This window comes from Mobula birostris, chromosome 14 (assembly GCF_030028105.1).
Source record: "Mobula birostris isolate sMobBir1 chromosome 14, sMobBir1.hap1, whole genome shotgun sequence".
NCBI classification, from domain to species: domain Eukaryota; kingdom Metazoa; phylum Chordata; class Chondrichthyes; order Myliobatiformes; family Myliobatidae; genus Mobula; species Mobula birostris.
This window is the reverse complement of record NC_092383.1, coordinates 8,731,759-8,752,724: the sequence shown is the minus strand read 5'-3', so window position 1 is coordinate 8,752,724 and position 20,966 is coordinate 8,731,759. Positions and strand designations below refer to the sequence as shown.

At 41.9% G+C, this 20,966-nt stretch overlaps 1 long non-coding RNA gene across 3 annotated transcripts; it reads left to right on the top strand.

Moving 5' to 3' along the window:
- The first annotated feature begins 5,552 nt into the window (after window positions 1–5,552).
- Window positions 5,553–19,743, top strand: LOC140209686 (uncharacterized). Of its 3 annotated transcripts, none has more exons than XR_011889049.1 (3): window positions 5,553–5,890; window positions 7,915–8,146; window positions 17,509–17,955. It is a non-coding gene; the product is annotated as an uncharacterized lncRNA (long non-coding RNA). The 3 variants fall into 3 exon arrangements; XR_011889048.1 differs by lacking the exon at window positions 17,509–17,955 and adding an exon at window positions 19,409–19,743 and having other exon boundaries at window positions 5,554–5,890; XR_011889047.1 differs by lacking the exon at window positions 17,509–17,955 and adding an exon at window positions 14,259–14,786 and having other exon boundaries at window positions 5,554–5,890.
- The last annotated feature ends 1,223 nt before the right edge of the window (window positions 19,744–20,966 follow it).

The window sequence follows — 20,966 nt, the reverse complement described above, 5'->3', positions numbered from 1 at the left end:
GCCTCCATATCAGGTGGTGATGCCACCAGTCAGAATTCTCTCCACGGTACATCTGTCCATGTTCACAGTTCCAGTTCAACCCACTCTTTCCAATCGATTACCTTTGGCCTGCAATTACTGCCATCATGAAAGAAGCACGGTAATCAAGTTGTGTACATCACCATGCGTCTTTCTCATACTTGCAGGCCTAAAGTTGCTTAGTTTTTCTCCAATATTTCATTCTTGCAGTGATTAATTTCTTGCCCCCTGTAAACAGAACATTGAACATCAACATTTGCAAATAACACCAAGACTTGGGAGGGCATAGTGGGCAGCAAGGAAGGCTATCAAAGTGAGATGTGGCCAACTGGGGAAATGGGCTTCCTTGCTGTTCACTATGCCCCTAGTCTTGTGTTATCTGCAAATTTTGTTGTTCAATGTTCTATGGAATTTAAACACAAGGGATTCTGCAGATGCCGGATATCCAGAACAAAATGCTGAATGAACTCAGCATGTCCGGCAGCATCTATGGAGGGGGAGTGAACAGTGGACATTTCTGGCCAAGATGCTTCATCAGCACTGGAATGGAAGGGGGCAGAATCCAGAATAAGAACGTGGCCGGGGGGGGGGAAGGAGTTCAAGCTGGCAGGTGATAGGTGCGACCAGGTGAGGGGGAAGGTGGGTTGGTGGGGAAAAAAGTGAAAAGGAAACTGAGAGGTGATAGGTGGAAGAGATGAAGGGCTGAAGAAAGGGATCTGATAGGGGTGGACGATGGGAGAAAGGGAATGAGAGGGGGAACCAGAGGGTGGTGATGGGCAGGAGAGGAGAAGGGAAGAGGTGAGATGGGAACAAGAATGGGAAACGGAAAAGGAAGAAGTGGAGGGGGGAGAAATTACCAGGTTAGAGAAATCGATGTTCCTGCTGTCTGATTAGAGGCTACCAGATGGTTTAGCTTGATGGTTGGCTCCTACTTGGTAGGTTGAATCTGAGAGATTATTCCTTTCTTTTCCATCATTTACATGCCTCTACATGTCTCTGTTCTGTCCGTCCTCCAAGAGGACCACAACCTTGTCGTGATTTTGAGGCTTGGGTGCCTCAGTGACCCAGAGAGCTATGTTGGCTGGAGTCAGGGCCTCATGCTTTGACTCTTGGTAGGGTCACCCATGCCAAACAGGTCAAAGGGTAGAGTCCAGGCAAAGAGTAGTCCTCCGATCCTCCAGGTTCAGGAGTTCAGCTCAGGGCTAACAAACCTGACTGGTAAAACAAAATTGTTATAGAAACAGCAATGAAGGAGCCTTCTACCTCTGACTGTGATGGAATTCCTGAGTCTCCACCCAGGAATTGCATGACTGACAGCAGTGAAAACTGAGGGGGCGCTGCCGATATGATGAAGGAAGCCCTGAACACTGCCAGAGTTGGAGGATCTTCATTGCTGCCCTAAACGCCAGGTAGCTTGTTGGCTTTGTCCTTGCCTCTTTTTCATTGCCTGTGTATTTATGTGGATCTCACCCATTTTTCCTCACTCAATGTCTTTTACTTTAGCTATCCTGATCACCAAAGAACAATCCTGTTAACGCTATCCTATAGAAACACTTGGCAGTGTGATTTTTTTTTTTTTTGCTGGCATAAATCACTACAGTACTGGTTAATCATTTCAAATATCACCATTTTGTTCATCATGAAAGCTAATTTGATATTGCTGTACGTTTCCTATTCTGTTCACGTTGGTTCATTTATGTTATTTATTGTTCTTTTACCAGGACATCCTTTCATTTACCACGTAACCATCTCCAACACCGCATACATTCAGCATACACTTTATTAGGTACCTCCTGTACGTGAACTCATGTTTGTGGTCTTCTGCTGCTGTAGCCCTTTCACCTCATGGTTGGACATGTTGTGCATTCAGAGATTCTTCTTCTGTACACCACTGTTGTAATACATGGTTATTTGAGTTATTGTTGCTTTCCTGTCACCTTGACCCAGTCTGGTCATTCTCCTCTGAGCTCTCTGATTAACAAATCATTTTCACCCAGAGAACTGCTACTCACTGGATTTTTTTTTTGTTTCTTGTAGCATTCTCTGTAAACTTTTGAGACTGTTGTGTGTCAAAATCCCCAGAGATCCCCAGTTTCTGAGACACTCAAACCACCCCATCTGGCACCAACAATCATTGCACAATCAAAGTCACTTAGATCACATTTCAAAGTTCAAAAGTTTTAAGTAAATTTATCCTCAAAGTACATGAATGTCACTATATACAACCCTGAGATTCATTTTCTTACAAGCATACTCAACAAATCCATAACCACCTTCGCATCAATGAAAGACTGCCCAATTTGAGTATTCAACCAGGCTGCAGAAGACAACAAATTGTGCAAATACAAAAGGAAAGAAGTAATAATAATAATAAAAAAAATTTAAGCACTGCATTTCAAGAACATGAGATTAAGAGCCCTTGAAAGTAAGCCCATGGGTTGTGGGAACATTTCAATGATGGTGCAAGTGAAGCTGAGTGAAGTTATCCCCTTTGGATCAAGAGCCTGATGACTGAGGGGTAATAACTGTTCCTGAACCTGGTGGTGTGGGACCTGAGTCTCCTGCACCTTCTTCCTGATGGCAGCCGTGAGAAGAGAGCCAGAACTGGGGGTGGAGGTCCCTGAGTCTTCCTCATTCTGATGTTTGGTCTGAACACCAACTAAACCTTTTGACAATGTCTGCATGCTTTTTTGCATTGAGTTGCTGGCGCATGATTGGCTGATTAGGTACTTGCACTAATGAGCAAGTGCATGTGTCCCTAAAAAGTTGCCACGAAGTGTATAGTGGTGCTGTAAGAATTTAGGAGAGGAGATTAGTTACAACTTTACTTTCAGTTTACATAACATCTTCAATATAAATGCAAGGATGTAATGCTGAGACTTTTAGAGCACTAGTGAGTCCTCATATATAGTATTGTGAGCAGTTTTGGGTCCCTTATTGTAGAATGGATGTGCTGAAACTGGAGAGGGTTCAATGGACGTTCATGAGAATGATTCCAGGATTGAACGGCTTGTCATGTGAAGAGCATTTGATGACTCTGGGCCTGTATTCACTAGAATTTAGAAGAAACCTATTGAATGGTGAAAGGCCTTGATAGAGTGGATGGGGAGAAGATGTTTTCCATGGTGCGAGAGTCTAAGACCAAAGGACACAGCCCCAGAATAGAACTTTTAGAACGGAGATGAGAAGGAATTTCCTTAGCCAGGGAGTGGTGAATCTGTGGAATTCTTTGCCACAGGCAGCTGTGGAGACCAAGTCTATACCTATATTTAAGGCAGAAGTTGATAGATTCTTGATTGATCAGGGCATGAAGGAATACAGGAAGAAGTTAGGTGATTGGGGCTGAGAGGAAAATTGGATCAGCCGCGATGAAATGGCGGAGCATATGCAATGGGCCAAATGATCTAATTCTGTACCTATATCTTATGGTCTCATTGTCTAACATACTAAAGTGGTTCACAGGAGAATTATCACATACAGTTTGACACAAATGACTCAAGATGTTAACAGGGCAAATGAAGGAGGTGGTTTCTTAAATGAAGAAAGAGAAACTGAAATTCAGAACTTAGTCCTAAGGTTTTCTAAGGCATTGGCCAGACTAAATTTGGAGTATTGTGAACAGTTCTGGGTCCCATATCTAAGAAAGGTTGTGCAGGCATTGGAGGGGGCCCAGAGGAGATTTACAAGAATGATCGCAGGAATGAAGGTGTTAACATATGAGGAACGTTTGATGGCTCTGGGTCTGTACCTGCTGGAGTTTAGAAGACCGAGGGGGGAAACTCATTGAAACCTACCCAAATACCAAAGGGTATAGAGTTGGCATGGAGATGATGTTTCAAATAGTGGGAGAGTCCAGGACCAGATGGCACAGCCTTAGAATAGAAGAACATCCCTTTAAAACAGAGGTGAGCAATTTCTATGGACAGAGGGTGGTGAATCTGCAGAACTTATTGCCGCAAACAGCTGTGGAGGCTAAATCAATGGGTATATTTAAAGTGGAGGTCGTTTAAATCACGAGGAAGATTAATATCATCGAGACGGGTGAGGAGGGCGAGTGAGTATTTAGCACCATCTACCAACCTCCCACTCGCTGCTGCTGGAAGAGGGTGTCTGTGTGTGACGGTCTCTCTCTCTCTCTCTCTCTCCCTCATGCTCGCTGCTTCTAGGGAAGGTCCCTGTGTTGTCGGAGGATGCGCCTGAGCAAAGTTTAATCACTGCGCTTTGTAGATTATGGGCTCTAATTCAGGTTTATGATGTCTTCTAGTACTGGTTGCTTCTTTCTTTTTGTTGCTACTTTTCCAATGACTTTTTTGAATCGGGGTGGCCTTTGGATAATGTACACCGAGCTGAAATGAAATATGCCTTTTCATTTTATACTTATACTTTATACTTTATTGTCGCCAAACAATGGGTACTAGAAGGTACAATCATCACAGCGATATTTGATTCTGCGCTTCACACTCCCTGGATTACAAATATTAAATATTAAAGATATTAAAAATAGTAAAAATTAGTAAATATTAAAAATTTAAATTATAAATAGAAAATAGAAAAATGGGAAGTAAGGTAGTGCAAAAAAAGCTAGGAGGCAGGTCTGGATATTTGGAGGGTACGGCTCAGATCCAGGTCAGGATCCGTTCAGCAGTCTTATCACAGTTGTGATTTATATGCAACGTTTTTGCTCAATTTTTTTGTTGCAGTTTGCATTATTTTTTTTCCTCTGGGGGTAGGTGGGGTTGATTTTTTTTGTTGAATGGGTTCCATAGTTCTTAGTTTTGTGGCTGTCTGTGGGAAAGACGAATCTCAAGGTTGTATGTTGAATATATACTTCAATATTAAATGTACTTTCAATCATTGAATCTTTGATAAGGTTCTTGATTAGTAAAGGTGTCAAAGATTACAGGAAGAAGGCAGGAGAATGGAGTTGAGAGAAAAATATAAATTTTCAGTTCCCTGTTCTGGCTTCTTCCTTCTTCTTTTCCAGTCCCGATGAAGGGTCTTGACTCAAAATGTCGACTGTTTATTCCTCTCGATGGATGCTACCTAACCTTCTGAGTTCCTCCAGCATTTTGTATGTGTTACTCTGGATTTCCAGCACCTGCAGAATCTCCTGCGATATCAAAGGAGCATGCATGTGAGGTACAAGAGTTAGTTGGTGGTTAAAGGAGATCTAAAGTAATTGGTGAAATGGTTAATTCTTGCCTTGTTCTGAATGTTGACGCAAACAGATTATCTCTTACAAAAGTCAAGGTTTTTCAATTCATATCTAAGTTTGGAATGTTAGCAATGTGTTCTATCTGTGGGGGAATGTCCAGCTGATGAGTCTGACTGGACTGTTTTAAAGCCCATCTCTCACACAGTGTAACCTTGCAATGACTGCACAGCAATATTTGCGTTCTCTTGTTGGAATGTCTCAGCATGTGCTGCCAATGAACTATCTTTTGAAATGTAGCAACTTGGAGTCCCTCCAGCTACCAGCATTCTGAAAGGCTCACTGAGAAATTCATCATCAGGAAACAGCCACTGAGACACACAGAGACCAATTTACATCAATGACTCTTCTTATGAGGACATAAGAGATTCTACAGATGCTGGAAATCTGGAGCAACATACTCAAGATGCCAAAGGAACTCAGCAAGTCAGATAGCATCTACGAAAGGAAATAAACAGTTGACTGTTTTGGGCCGAGAACCTTTATCAGGATTGGAAAGGAGTTGATTATATTATGATTATTATTCTGTTTTTGGATTTATTTAATATGCTAGCATGAAAATTAATCTTTGACTTTTGAACTTTCATCCCTGACTGCAACTGACTTGCGTCTCTGACTGCTGTTTCCACTGATACAGCAATTTCAACTGCTCTTTTAAATGTGAGTTGTGTTTCAGTTTGGAGCTATTTTTGAATGTTTTCTTGTAAGATTCCATAAACTAAACCATCTCTCAGTGCATCATTAAGCCTATCTTTTTTAAACGTCTTTTTTCTTTTTTTCTCTTTTTGTATTACTTATTCAATCAACTTTTTAATAGATATACTTCTTACTGTAATTGACAAATTGTATTACTAAGTATTTCAATGAAGTGCTGCTGCATAATAACAAATTTCATGACATATGCCAGTGATATTAAACCTAATTTTGATTCTGATCACTGAACCTGAAATTACTCGTTCATCTCTTCAATTCAGCCACCTAAGCCAAAATGGACTCCCCTTCCTTTTGATTCCATTTAGCAAATCTTAAGCGTTCTGTCATCAACAAAGGTTTCAATTCTAATTGTTTCTGCATTATGTTCATGATATCAGCAATGCTCATTTTGGTTGGTTTGGTTGGAAAGTTTGAAGCATACTGTATGCTCTGCCACCAAACTGGCACATGTTTCTCATTGGCTATTCCATTTGCCTCAACATGCTGCTCAATTCACTCAGTATACAAAATCCAGTTATGTTTTGTGCAACTGAATGTGTTTATCTTTCCGATGCAGACAACCATTTCTGGTTTTATTTATTTGTTACTACTATCACCAGGGAATCAATGTTTATGAGCCCGTGAATTTCGTCCATTTTCTGCCTTTTTTTAAAAACTTTAACATTTCTCTCGCAAAGAGAAAAATTGTGTTGCAGTTTTTTTCACTCGACTGTTTTTTTTCCTCTTGTGATGAATGACAGGGATGAATATTGATTTCTTGAACTTCTGGTAATTGTCCCCTCGTCTCCTTCACCACTTCCCATTCCCAGTCCCATTTCCCTCTCTTACCTTAGCTCTTTACCCGCCCATCATCTCACTCTGGTGCTCCTTCCCCTTTCCTTTCTTCCATGGCCTTCTGTCCTCCACTTTCAGATTCCCCCTTCTCCAGCCCTTTATCTCTTTCACCATTTGACTTCCCAGCTCTCTACTTCACCCCCTCCTTCTCCCAGTTTCACCTGTTACCTGTGGTTCTTCCTTCCCTCCCCTCACCTTCTTACTCTGATCTCATCTTTTTTCCAGTCCTATTGAAGGGTCTCGGCCAGAAACGTCGACTGTTTACTCCTTTCTGTAGATGCTGCCTGACCTGCTGGTTTCTTCTAGCATTTTGTGTGTGTTACTGGGATAAGCATGTCTACCTCGCTTTTTACTTTAGTGAGAAGCACACATATATCGTGGTGGCATCGTAACATAGGCCATTCACATACTTTTATATATAACCCATAACAAATTATGTAAGCAACAAAGAATGCTTAATCAACCAATATATTTACAATATGAATCAAATATTACTGAAATATTAAATATTAATCAGGGCTCTTTTGCAAATTGGATATGTGGCTGTTATGCTATGTGAATTTTTTAGTGAATCCTATTGTGTTTCTTGAGGAATATCCATTTAGAACAGAGATGAGGAAACATTTCTTTAGCAAGGTGGTGGTGAATCTGGGCAATTCTTTGCCACAGATGACTGCACAGGCCAAGTCATTGGGTATATTTAAGACAGGGGTTGATAGGTTCTTGATTAATGAGGGCGTCAAAGGTTACAGGGAGAAGGCAGGAGAAAGGGGTCGAGAGGGATAATTAATCAGCCATGATGGAATGGCAGAGCAGATTTGATGGACCCAATGGCCTAATTCTGCTCCTAGGTCTTATGGTTTTCTTTGTTTTGTGAGTATCTGCAAGAAGATGAATCTCAGGGTATATGATGTACGTATTTTGATAATAAATTTGAACTTTGAAGTTACAGTATGTGCTTCTTGTGAATATTGCCTATCTCATACTATGCACCTAAGATGCTGCTGCAAGCACATTTTTCATTACACGGGTGCAAACGTGTACTTGTGCACGTGACAATAAACTCACCTTCGATGTTTTGGTTTTCAAATGAAGGCTCTCAGCTCAGATCGTTGACTGATCATCTCCCTTTATAGATGCTGACTGACCTCCAGCAACTTGTTTTCTCTCTCCAAATTCCCGTATTTGCCGTCTCTTCTGTTTCTGTGGCCTACGTATGACTTCACTACATGCGTTACTTCCAATGTTGTCATGGACAGCAGATGCTGGCTCTGCCATTGGTACACGTATTCTGGTAATCGAAGAGTTCTCTCTGGGATAGTAATGGCTGGCTACATAAAGCAACATAATGAAAACTTTTGATTGATGGTAAGTAATTTTGAATTAGTTACTCAAGTTTTAAGGACTAAACTAGAGGGAATACTGTAAGTTTCAAAGTTCAAAGTAAATTTATTATCAAAGTACATATATGTCAGCATATACAACCCTGAGATTCATTTTCCTGGGGGCATACTCAATAAATCTAAAGAATAATAACCGTAACAAAATGACCAAAAGACTGACCTGACTAGGGTGTTCAACCAGAATGCAGAAGACAACAAACTGTGCAAATACAAAAAAAAATAAATAAGCAATAAATATCGAGAACATGAGATGAAGAGTCCTTGAAATTGAGTCCATAGGTTGAGGGAACATTTCACTGATGAGGCAAGTTATGTCCTTTGGGTGAGGGGCATAACTGTTCCGGAACCTGGTGAAGTCTTGAGTCTCCTGTACCTTCTTACTGGTGGCAGCAACATAAATAGAGCATGTCCTGGGTGTTGGGGGTCCTTGTTGATGGATGCTGTTTTCTTGCGACAGTGTTTCAGTAGATGTGCTCAATGGTGGGGATTTTAAGGTGAGAAGGGAAAGATTTAATCGGGACATAGAACATTGAACAGGGAACAGTACACCACAGTACAGGTCCTTCAACCCTCACTGTTGTGTCAACCCTTTAACCTATTCAAAGCGAAATCTAACCTTTCCCTCCTACACAGCCCTTCATTTTCTTTCATCCATGTGCCTTTCTAAGAACCTTTTAAATGTTTTTAACACATATCTGCCACTATCTCCACCCCTGGCGGCACATTCCATGCACCTTTGTAAAAGTACCTGCATTTGACATCCTCTATACAGTCCTCCAACACTTTAAAGTTATCAAAGGTTCAAAGATTAATTTTATTCTCAAAGTATGCATGTACAATACAACTCTGATATTTGTCTTCTCCAGATAGCCACGAGATACAGAAAGACCATGGGAATTGACATCAATTTCCCCATCCACCTGTCATGAAAAGGAAAAGAAACAAAACTCACAGACCACAAAAACCCTCACCCTCTCCCCTGCAGAAAAAAAACAGCAACAATAACAATCCCCAACCTCCTCACTTGCAAAAGAAACATGAAAATCACAATCCTGACCCCCTCACTTGCAGGAAAAAACAGTGATAATAACAATCCCTGCCCTCCCCTCATTCAGAGAAAAAAAGCAGTGACAATAACAATCCCCAAACCCTTTTACTTGCAGAAAAGAACGACGGACAGTAGCATTAAAACCCCTACCAACCTCCCCCACACATACAACTGCCAATCGGCCACACGGAAGAAAACACCAAAAGATTGAAGGAAACCAATAAAGAAAACAGTCCAATAATCACATAAATCTCAGAGTATCATAAATATCTTTTTGTTTGCATACAAGGAGAGCAACCACACAAACTCAGTCCTTCCGTAAAGAGAGACAGCCGACCCGGGTCTGACCGCGCCAATCCGGCTACTGACCGTTGTTGCCCTGGTGACCTCCAATGGGAGCCATCACTGATCCCCTCCGCATTCACCCCGTTGCTTCAATTTTCCTCGCCGCTTCGAAATGGAGTAATTCATGATGCTGTGCCTTGTCTCTGGTCTTTTTCATGAGTCAACTTGTGTTCCTGGTCCTTGTTTTAGCCATTTCCGTCCTGGGAGAAAGTCTCTGGATATCCACTTGATCTATGCCTCTTATTATTTTGTACACCTCTATCAAGTCACCTCTCATCCTGCTCTCCCTAGCTCGCTCAAATCACATGCTTTCAAATCTAGGCATCATCCTGGTAAATTTCTTCTACACCCCTCAAAAGCTTCCACATCCTTCCTATAATAAGACGATTCAGAACTGAACACTATAGTCTGTGTGGTCTAACCAAAGTTTTATAGAGCTACAACATTACCTTGTGACTGTTGAACTCAACTCCGTCAAACTATATGCTCTTATACCAATTGCACACAACAAATCTGACACTCGCTTCTCATTGGCTATTTGATTTGCTTTAAAATACTGCTCAATTCACCCAGTTATGCTTTGTGCAATGGAACACGTCATCCTTCCGATGCAACCAGCCATTTCTGCTTTTTTAAATTTATTATTATTATCAACAGGTACTCACTGTTTATGAGCCCCTGAATTTTGTCCATTTTCTGCTTCTTTATTAACTCAGCTGTCCCTCTCCCTCTTCTGAAGAGACGCGAGCTATGCTATTTTTAACTCTAATGTCTGTCTCCTCTTGTGAAGAGAAAAATAGTGTTGCTTTTTTTTTTACTCAATCTTTTTCTCCTCTTGTGAAGAAAGTGTGTTGTGCGATATTTAAAAATAGTCATCTCAGGTTTGTTTTAAAACTCCAAATACAGAGTTGCACTGTTATGTTTTGTAACTCCAAAACATAAAACTACTCAGAAGAAAAAGCGTGGGGAGAACAGGATCAACATGTCTAATTCATTTTTTACTTTAGTGAGTGAAGGCATGATGACAAATGCCACTTACAAAATTTTATATACAACCCATAATGAGTTATGTGAACAACAAATATTATCAAATATTACTGAAATATTATATATATACACAACAATGCTCTTTTGCAAACTGGATATGTGGCTGTCTAAGGTTAAATCGGGGGGTTGCCGGTTGGCGCAGATTGAAGGGCAGAAGAGCCTACTCTGCCCTGTATCTCAATAAATAAAAGATTCCCATCTAAGACGGTCCCATCTGCCTGCATGGCTGTGAATTTTTTAGTGAATCCTATTGTGTTTCTTGAGGGATATCCATTTAGAACAGAGATGAGGAAACATTTCTTTAGCAAGGTGAATCTGTGCAATTCTTTCCCACAGACAACTGTGCAGGCCAAGTTATTGTGTGTATTTAAGACAGAGGTTGATAGGTACTTGATTAATCAGGGCATTTAAGGTTATGGGGAGAAGGCAGGAGAAAGGGGTTGAGATAATAAATCAGCTGTGATGGAATGGTGGAGTAGACTTGATGGGCTGAATGGCCTAATTCTGCTCCTAGATCTTATGGTCTTATGGATTTCTTTGTTTTGTGAGTATTTGCAAGAAGATGAATCTTTAGGTTGTATATAATATACAACCGAGTCAGCTTGTGTTCCTGGTCCTTGTTTATGCCCCTTTGTTTTGGGCTTTTCTGCCCTGGGATGTCCACTTGATCTATGCCTCTTATCATCTTGTACACTCCTATCAAGTCGCCTCTGATCCTGCTCTCCAAAATGAAAATCCCTGGCTCACTCAACCTATCTTCAAATTACATGCTTTTGAATCTAGGCATCATCCTGGTAAATTTCTTTTACACCCTCTCTAAAGCTTCCACGATCTTCTCATAATGAGGCGATTTAGAACAGAACACAATACTTCATGTGGTCTAAACAAAGTTTTATAGGGTAGTAACATTACCTGGTGGCTCTTGAACTCAACTCGATCACCCAACTAATGAAGGCCTTCTTATCTGCTCTATCAACTTGTGAACCTGAGAGGCAACATTTTCCCCCAGAGAGTGGTCAGGATATGGAACGAGCTGCCAGAGGAAGTGGTTGAGGCAGGTACATTAACAACATTTAAAGATACTTGGGCAGGTACTTTGGATAGAAAAGGTTTAGAGAGGTATGGGCTGAACGCAGGCAAATGGGACTGTCTTAGATGGGAATCTTTTATTTATTGAGATACAGTGCAGAGTAGGCTCTTCTGCCCTTCAATCTGTGCCACCTGGCAACCCCCCTAATTTAATCATGGGACAATTTACAATGACCAATTCTGTATTTGGACTGTGGGAGGAAACTGGAGCACCTGGAGGAAACCCATGGGGTCATGGGGAGAACATACAAGCTCCTTACAGGACAGCGGTGGGAACTGAACCTCGTCACTGGCATTGTAGAGTGTTGTGCTAACCATTTCACTGCTATGGACTGCCAAAGGGATTTGGCCCAAAATGTCGACTGTACTCTTTTCCATAGATGCCGCCTGGCCTGCTGAGTTCGTCCAGCATTTTGTGTGTTTTGCTTGGATTTCCAGCATCTGCAGATTTTCTCTTGTTTGTTCTAGTGCCTGTTTCCACGTTGTTTAACTCTATAACTCTAAACACCTAAGTATTCATAGCTCTAGGTTCTCGTTGCAATTTACTGTGCCTCACGTTGCTTTTTGGGGGAACAGCAATGGACACCAGCACAAACACATAAACCCATCCATACTCAACACACATCAACCCACATACACTAACACAAGAAAGCACACAAATACAGAAGCCCTCATACACATATTCGCCAGATGACTCTTCTGCCCCTTCCCGTGTTTTCCTCCATCTCCAGGGCAACCTTTAATTCTGCTGTACTATGGTTGCCATGGAGAGAGTTCTTTAAAATTAGACCTTCTTCCCATGATGCCAAACAGCAAAGATTGAGCAGCTGCGCCCTCTACAGGCAGCTCATTGTGACTCCACAAGTCACATTTTAACCCAATAAATCAGGATTGAAAACAGCCCTGGAATTTTTAGAAGGTAAATTTCCAATTTCATGACTTTTATTTCCAAGGTCTCCTAGTTGGGCATGTCAGCAAACAGTTTTGGCATCAAATGAAGGTTCACAATAATTTCTTGTTCTTTGTAATCTTGCATCAAATCTTCTATCTGTCCATAGAACAGCACTGGCCTCACTTCAATGTATGTGAAGAATTTTTTGAGATATTCCTAAGGTTTAAGACAGTGCTCGATGAATCCCGGCCTTTGGTGTGAACAGTTCTATGTAATCAAAGTCTTCAGAACTGAGAAAACAATATTTTATTTGTGTAATCGGTTACAGAGTGCAGTTTATGTGACTTATTTCAGGAAAGTAAAATCACAGTGATTTAGACTTCATTAGTTGTTGACAAGGGTATTCACATTACACAGTGATAGTGGAGTAAAATGTACAAGGGCAAAAATAAAATGTACAAAGGTATCACAGAGTCTTTAACTATCATCTATTCAGGGTAATCCACAGGGGCGGACATCTAACTCATTGACTAACCATATATGAAGGCATCAAAACTTGCTGATCCCGTTAGATCAGGTAAATTAGCATGGCCTTATAACTAAGTCACTCTCCTTAATAAGTGGCCATTTTAGATCCCAATGTTCTAATATTCTTCCCTCCAGACTCACTTGTAGAATGACTAAAAGGATCCTCCTGCTGAAAGTGTTTCTTGGCTTGCATTTCCTCACCAGAGTCACTCTGGAACCTATGACCTTCTCAGAAAGACGTATCGCCTTCTGCAACTATTGTACTCATCCCATTATTAACATTACCAGCATGCGCAGAGCATGGAGGCTAGAATATGTAGGCATTTATGCAGTCCTCCTCCAGGAGATTTCAGTAACTCAGGCAAAGACACAACGGAGCAAGCTACCAAGGCTCCACTGAGATCAGCTCACCTTCTGTTGGAGATGGAGCCCCATGTGCTGTTATATGTCAATCCCTATTCAGCACAGCACATGAAGGTGTCAGAGAGAATTGTGAATAATTGTGTGTTCACAATGTATTGTACTGCTCAGCAGTGCATGAAGGTGTGTGTGTTTGAAGAATTGTGTGCTCACAGTATATTGTGTGGTCTCATGATTTCCCTTGCAAGAATTGACTAAACTTTAGCCTCAGCGTAAAGGACCAATAAACCACCAGCTTCATTAGAGTCCGATAACTAAATTTGACTTGTACTATAATGTTTGCTAATTAATGATTTTAATAATGCCTTTAGTTAATCATGTCCAGGGCCACAACTGAGTAGCTTACAGGCATAACCAGGCGAGAATGTGTAGGGATGACTGTAATTCAGTTCATATTCCCGTATATCCAGTCCCAATCTCTGCGTCCATGTTTGGAATGAGAGCTGCACGTGTAGGTCCGTCAAGTTTCCACATCTTCATTGGCGGACCCACGACAGGTGTACATTAGCAATTTGCATTATTTTTTGGAAATATTTATCTTCAACGAAGTATAGATAAGCATAAGATTTTAGAGTGAGGTATAATTAGTGGAGTTAAGGCTGCGATTATGGATTACCACATTCCAATACCAGTTAAACAGTGCCTTGATTTTATAATTTTCTCCATTTCAAATCTTTCCATCATTTCTATCTCTTTAATCTTCTCCAGTCCTATCAGCACCCAGAAGTATTGGCATCTTCCAAGACCGACCTCTTGACAGTCTGCAGTTGTAATCACAGTGAGGTTACAGGTGGAACACTGAACTGACTCCACAGCCCATGGACTCACTTTTAGGGACTCTACAACTCGTGTTCTCAGTATTATTTATTTACTTCTTTTAATTTGCGTGATTTGTCTTCTTTCGCACATTGGTTGTTTGTCAGTTTTTGTATATGTATAGCTTTTCATAAATTCCATTGTATTTCTTTATTTTCCTGTAAAGGCCTCTAAGGCAATGAATATGGTGACATACACTTTATGTACTTCAATAATAAATATACTTCGAACTTTGAATTTTTAGACGGTTGTGGCATGTTTTCAGCTGCCAGGACCTGTTCAACGTTTCTATGTTAACCCTGGGACCACAGCCAAGTGTTTTATTCCCCCACATTTATTACTTTTTAAAATATCTAAACCGGGGGTTCCCAACCCTTTTTTTTTAATGCCATGGACCAATATCATTTAGTCAGGGGACCATGGACCCCAGGTTAGGAACCTGTGATCTAAACCAATTTTTAAGTGAATAATTTCAGACCACATAAATCCTAGGTGACTGTAATCTCCCCCTCTTGGTGTAAACACAGTGAACAAGACCTTTCTGACTAGGAGAACAATTGTCAGTCCTTCCTCATCACTGGATCTAAATTCTGAAACGCGCTTCTTTACAGCACTGTGGAAGCACGTCCATCCTTCAAGAGATGGCACATCCCCCATTTTCACAAGAGCAACAAGAGATAGGTAGTAAATTCTGGCTTTGCCAGCGGTGTTGACAGGCTGACTCAGCCTGTGATAATTCCTGAATGTCTTCCCAGCTCTCAGATCATCACTTTAATAAAATGCTCTCCCGGGGCCCAAGCAAGTATAAGTTTGAAGTGTTTACACTCTGGACTTGTCCATGTATTCTCCCCGTCACTACATGCAGGCGGAGGGTGAGACAAGCTCCCACACTTAGCCTGGGAGATAACATTTGAGGCTAGCGTTCCTTACACTTATGGAGGGAACGTTCACTGACCCATTTAAGGGATTGAAAGAAATCACACACAGTGGTTGGTCGCTTAGCAACAAGTCCCTCTTCCCTGGAGAATTTCCTGAGATGATACAGCCCTCTGATAGGATTGTTAAGAGGGCTTATGGTGTGTTGACTTTCATTAGTCAGGAGATTGAGTTCAAGGTCCGCGAGGTGATATTGCAGCCTTATAAAACCCTGGTTTGACTATACTTAGAAGCGTTTATTCACTTCCTGTCACCTCAATACAGCAAGGACATGGAAGCTTTTGAGTGGGTGCAGAGGAGATTTACCAGGATGCTGCCTGGATTAGGGGGCATATTTTATGAGCAAAGATTGAGTGAGCTAGGGCTTTTCTCTTTGGCGAGAAGGAGGATGAGAAGTGACCTGATAGAGGCATACATGATGATGAGAAGCATGATCAAGTAGACAGCCAGTGTCATTTTCCCAGGGCGGAAATGCCTAATTCAAAAGGGACATAATTTTAAGGTGACTGCAGGAAAGTATGGTGGGGAGGATGTCAGAGATAAATTATTTACAGAGAGAATGATGAATGCATGAAACACTGGGCCAGTGGTAGTGGTAGAGACAGATACATTAAGGGCAGTTAAGAAACACTTAGATAGGCACATAGATGAAAGGAAAATGGGGTGCTATGCAAGAGGGGAGGGTTAGATTGATGTCAGAGTGGGTTAAAACATTGGCACAGCATTACAGGCTGAAGAGTCTGTACTGTGCTGTAGTACTCTATGCTCAATCTTCAGTACTTTATTAATTGTCTTAATATTCTAATTTCTCATTATTACACACAGTTATGTTACTTCAAAGCAACTATCTTTAGTGCCATCATGAATTTCAGTCCACAAGCACCAACAGCATCTCTCTCTCTGGAGACCCTTTAAAATTAAAACCAAACTGTTCTGATTCAATCGAAACCTGCTGCCCAATCTCACACAGAGCCCCCATCACTCTTGGAAGCATTGTCTCCATTTCAAATATTGCTTTCACTTTCAATCCCTCCTCCAAATTGTAGTCAACTTCTTCAGCCCTACAGATCACATGAAATTTCTAATTCTGGTCTCTCAATCCTTCAAAAAGTTGATCACACTCCCATTATTGGTCGAGGTCGAACAATGGAATCTCTTCCCTGAACTTCTCCAGAAGGTTCTTCAGAAAACCATGCTTTTGTCCTTCAGTTCTGAAACTCTCCATGTGGCTCTGCACTAACTTTTGTTTGGAAGTGCTCCCAGAAAGGGCCTTGGAACTAGATCATCATCATCATTATGTGCCACTTTGTATGACTTAGGTAATCACAGTCTTTCCACGACCATGATTGCTCTTGGTAAATTTTATTGCAGAAGCGGTTTGCCATTGCCTTCTGGGCTGTGCCGTTACAAGACGGGTGACCCCAGCCATTATCAACACTCTTCAGAGATTGTCTGCCTGGCATCAGTGGTTGCATAACCAGGACGTGATAATGCACCACCTGCTCCCATGGCTTCACATGACCCTAGTGGAACTAGATAGCTATCTCAATGCAAGGTGATGGAATAACCCACCAAAGGAACATTTGCATGTTGCCATTCAATAGGATTTGATGGACTGCTTAGGCACATGTATATAGCTAGGGTGCCTAAGACTTCTGCACAGTACTGTATCTGTCAACGTGGAGCGGAGCGTGAGTTTGTAAAGGATGTTGGGAGTGGTGAGAGTGGAATGCCATAGGAGAGATGTGGGACAGGGGGCAGAGGAGTGCCAGGGCAGGGGATGGCACAGCTGCAGACACACCAGGCAAGGTCACTTGAATCCAAACAATTGTGTTATTGATCATTGCAGAATGTCCCTCTGGTGCTTCCTGCCCCTTCCTCTCTCTTCCCTTTTGCCAACCATGATTCCCCTCTCCCTGCCCCCTTCCCACTCTCAGTCCACAGTAGAGACCCATATCAGAATCAGGTTTATCATCACTCACATATGTATTGAAATTTGCTTTTTTTTGTGGCAGCAGTACCAGTGCAATACAAAAAAATCAATACAGAACTATGCAAAAAGTCTTAGCCAGCAACAGATATCTGCCTAAAATGTTTGCAGAGTACTGTATGCTTAGGTTGTGGTTTTAAATTGCTTTATTATGTGTGTGTCACAGTGATAGCTCAATTTTTGTTTGATATGTTTGTTCTCTTATGCTGTCTGAAGATAAAACAGAAAGCAAATATCTAATGCGATGTACAATGCTGAGTTTTGGAGCTGATTGTCCAAGAGGCAGGAGGCACCTGATGACCTTGAACTGTAAATTAAAGAAGAAGAGGCCAGTATGGTACTGGATAAGAATGGAACAACGTAGTGACATCAACCCTGCTCTGACAAGTTGGGACGGAGATACTGATGGGCGTCAAAAACTTGCTAAAATGTTTGTGCAATGTTCCTTAAGATATCAGTGAAGTGTGAAAAGCTAACTAGTTGTCCAATCCCGTACTATCCTCAAACCTTCAGCTCAGCCTGGCCTTCTGAAGGTAATCCAACAAAATTCCACAGCCTAAAAGCTAAAAGCTGCCAAGACCTGAAATAAACCAGAGAGGGTGTCTGACATTCTCAGCCAGCCAAAGGTGTGTGTGGACAGAGGTAGTATGATCATCGAATAAACAGTCATTGATCTGAATCACCAACTCTGTTTCCTTCTCCACATATTCATTGGGTGTATTTAAAGTGGTTGATGGGTTCTTGATTAGTAAGGATGTCAAAGGTTACAGGGAAAAGGCAGGAGTACTGGGTTGAGAGAGATAATAAATCAACCATAATGGAATAGCAGAGCAGACTTGATGGGCCGAATGGCCTAATTTTGCTCCAATGTCTTATTGTCTTATTTCACCTGACTCACTGAGCAGCTGTGTCATTTTCAAAACCTACTCTTCCAGTCTCACCTGCCTTTACCCATCACCTCTGCGTTAAATATACACAATGACTTGGCCTCCACAGCCGTCTGTGGCAATGAATTCCACAGATTCACCGGCCACTGGCTGAAGAAATTCCTCCTCATTCCTGTTCCAAAGAGATGTTCTTGTATTCTACGGCTGTGCCTTCTGGTCCTAGACTCTCCCACTATTGCAAACATACTCTCCACATCCATTCTATTTAGGCCTTTCTCTCTCCACTTTCACAGTTGGTCCTCAGCATGATTTCTCTATGGTCTTTCTGTACCTTAGGACCTTCACCTTCATTTCCACCAGAGCTCATAACACTCAAGACAATTTCTAAACCAGCTCTTTTATAAGCCAAGAACCAACAGCGATAAAAGACGTGCATTTCCATCCTCAACCCCAGGATGTCCTTCACAGCCAATGCACTGTATTGTTAGACTGTAGTCACTGTGAATTTTGGGGTTCTGAAGTCAACCAGCAGTAAATTGCAGCCCCGCTGTCCCAGTTCAAAGGGAATTGGGAAGCATGGTAGCATAAACACTGCTACAGCGCCAGTGATATGGGTTCAATTCCACCAGTGTCTGTAATGAGGTTGTGTCTTCTACCCTTGACTACATAGGTGTCTTGCTACATTTCAAAAAAAACATATGGGTTAGTCAGTTCATTGGTCACATGGGTGTACAGTAATTGGGTGGCAAAGCTCACTGGGGTGGAAAAGCCGGATATCTCGGAATAAAAAAGATTAAAATCGTTGAATATATAAACATCTGTGGGATAACTTACAGAAAGGAGCTCCTGGCCAAGATCCCTCTCCTCAGCTAGTGTCCTTTCCTCAGACAACACTATCAAAGAAAACATTTAGCGCCATTCACCTTATTTGCTATTTGAGGGCATCTGTTCCACCAAGGTCCCACCTGTGAGAACTGTTCTGATAGATCTTCCATCAGGTTATTTCCTAATGCTTTCACAAGCTTCAGTTTGCGAGTTCTGGTTGTTTCTGCAGACTGCGTTAATATTTATTGAAGCCTCGACCCCTCCAGGGACAGGTGATCAAATTCATCAGTATGTATTGCATAGGCAGTTGTTGAGTCATTAGCTGTAATGTCTGTTGTCATGGACAGTTCAATGTTTGTTCAATGTCTGCCTTATGTGATTGACACTCCTGTGATCTTTTCAAGGGATCTACTGCATTGCCAATTCTGAACTGGGAAAAAGGGAAGATCATGATGTTACAAACAATCTTTGGGAGAAACTCAGCAGCTGAGCGCTATCTATGGACAGAAAGGATTATTGATGTCAATGGAAAAGATTCTGCGGGTGCTGGAAATCCAGAGCAACACACACAAAATGCTGGAGGGACTCAGCAGGTCACCCGGAAAGGAATAAAGAGTTGATGTAGAGGAATAAACAGTTGATGTTTCAGGCTGAGGGCCGTCATCAGGACTGGAATGGAAGAGGGAAGAGGCCGTAGTGAAAAGTTTGAGAGAGGGGCAGTGGCGGGAGGGGAAGGATAGGTAAAGCCAGCTGAGCTGGACGGTAGGTGGGTTGGTAAGGGGGGACGAAGTAAGAAGCTGAGAGGGGGTGGATGGAAGGCGTAAAAGGATGAAGGAGGAGGAATCTGATCGGAGAGGAGAGTGGACCATGGGAGAAAGAGAAGGAGGAGGGGCACCAGAGGGAAGTGATAGGCAGGAGAGAAGGGAAGGAGTGGGAGAGGAATGTTGATCTTTTGGGTTGAAACTCTGCATCAGGGATACCTGAAAAGCAGTTTTTGACCTGAAATGTTGGTGATTGCTTCCCCTAACAGATACTTTTTGACCGTTGAATTCCGAAGTAAGATTATTTTTTGCTCCGGATTCCAGCATCTGCAGTCTCCTGTGTCTCCAAGATAGTGATGCGGCATGATAATAGTGGGTTGTCAGTCCATTTCTCCACTCCTCTCTTTCTAGTTTCTATGGACCTCAGCAACAAGTGGCTGTAGTAGCTTCTGTCCAAGAATTTCACCCGAGGCATTGGGATTATACCTTCACATGATCTACTGTTTAGTCTGAATCAGTCCAGGGATATTGAAACAATGCTGGCTCCATTTGCCCATCTTTCCCCATTTTTGTTCAACTTCTCCAATACACAACCCTCTTCCATTGGGCAGAAGATAAATACCACTAGGCTCAAGGACAACCTCTACCCCATTGTTCTACGGCTACCAAACAGTTTCTAGTGCAATAGTTGGACTCTTGACCTCACAGTCTACTTTGTTATGACCTTGCATCTTATTGTTTGCCTGCACTGCAGTTCCCCTGTAGCTGGTAAACTTTATTCTGCATTGTTATTGTTTTACCTTGTTCTACCCCAATGCACTGTTGCAACGATTTGATCTGTGTGCAAGACAGGCTTTTCACTGTATCTTGGTACACGTGACAAAACAAATCAACTATCATTAATTATGTTACCTTGAGAAAGAACGCAACATAATCAAGGTCCCCTCCTATGGGAACCTTTGAGCAGAAAATCCTACAAAAGGTAGTGGATTCAGCCCCTTACATCATGGGTTAAGCCTTCCCAACCATTGAGCACATCTACATGAAACGTCATAGAAAAACAGCATCCATCATCAAGGATCCTCACCACACAGGCCACGCTCTTTTCTTGCTGCTGCCATCAGGTAGAAGGTACAGGAGCCTCAGGACTTGCACCACCAGGTTCAAGAACAGATCCTGCCCCTCAACCATCAGGCCCTTG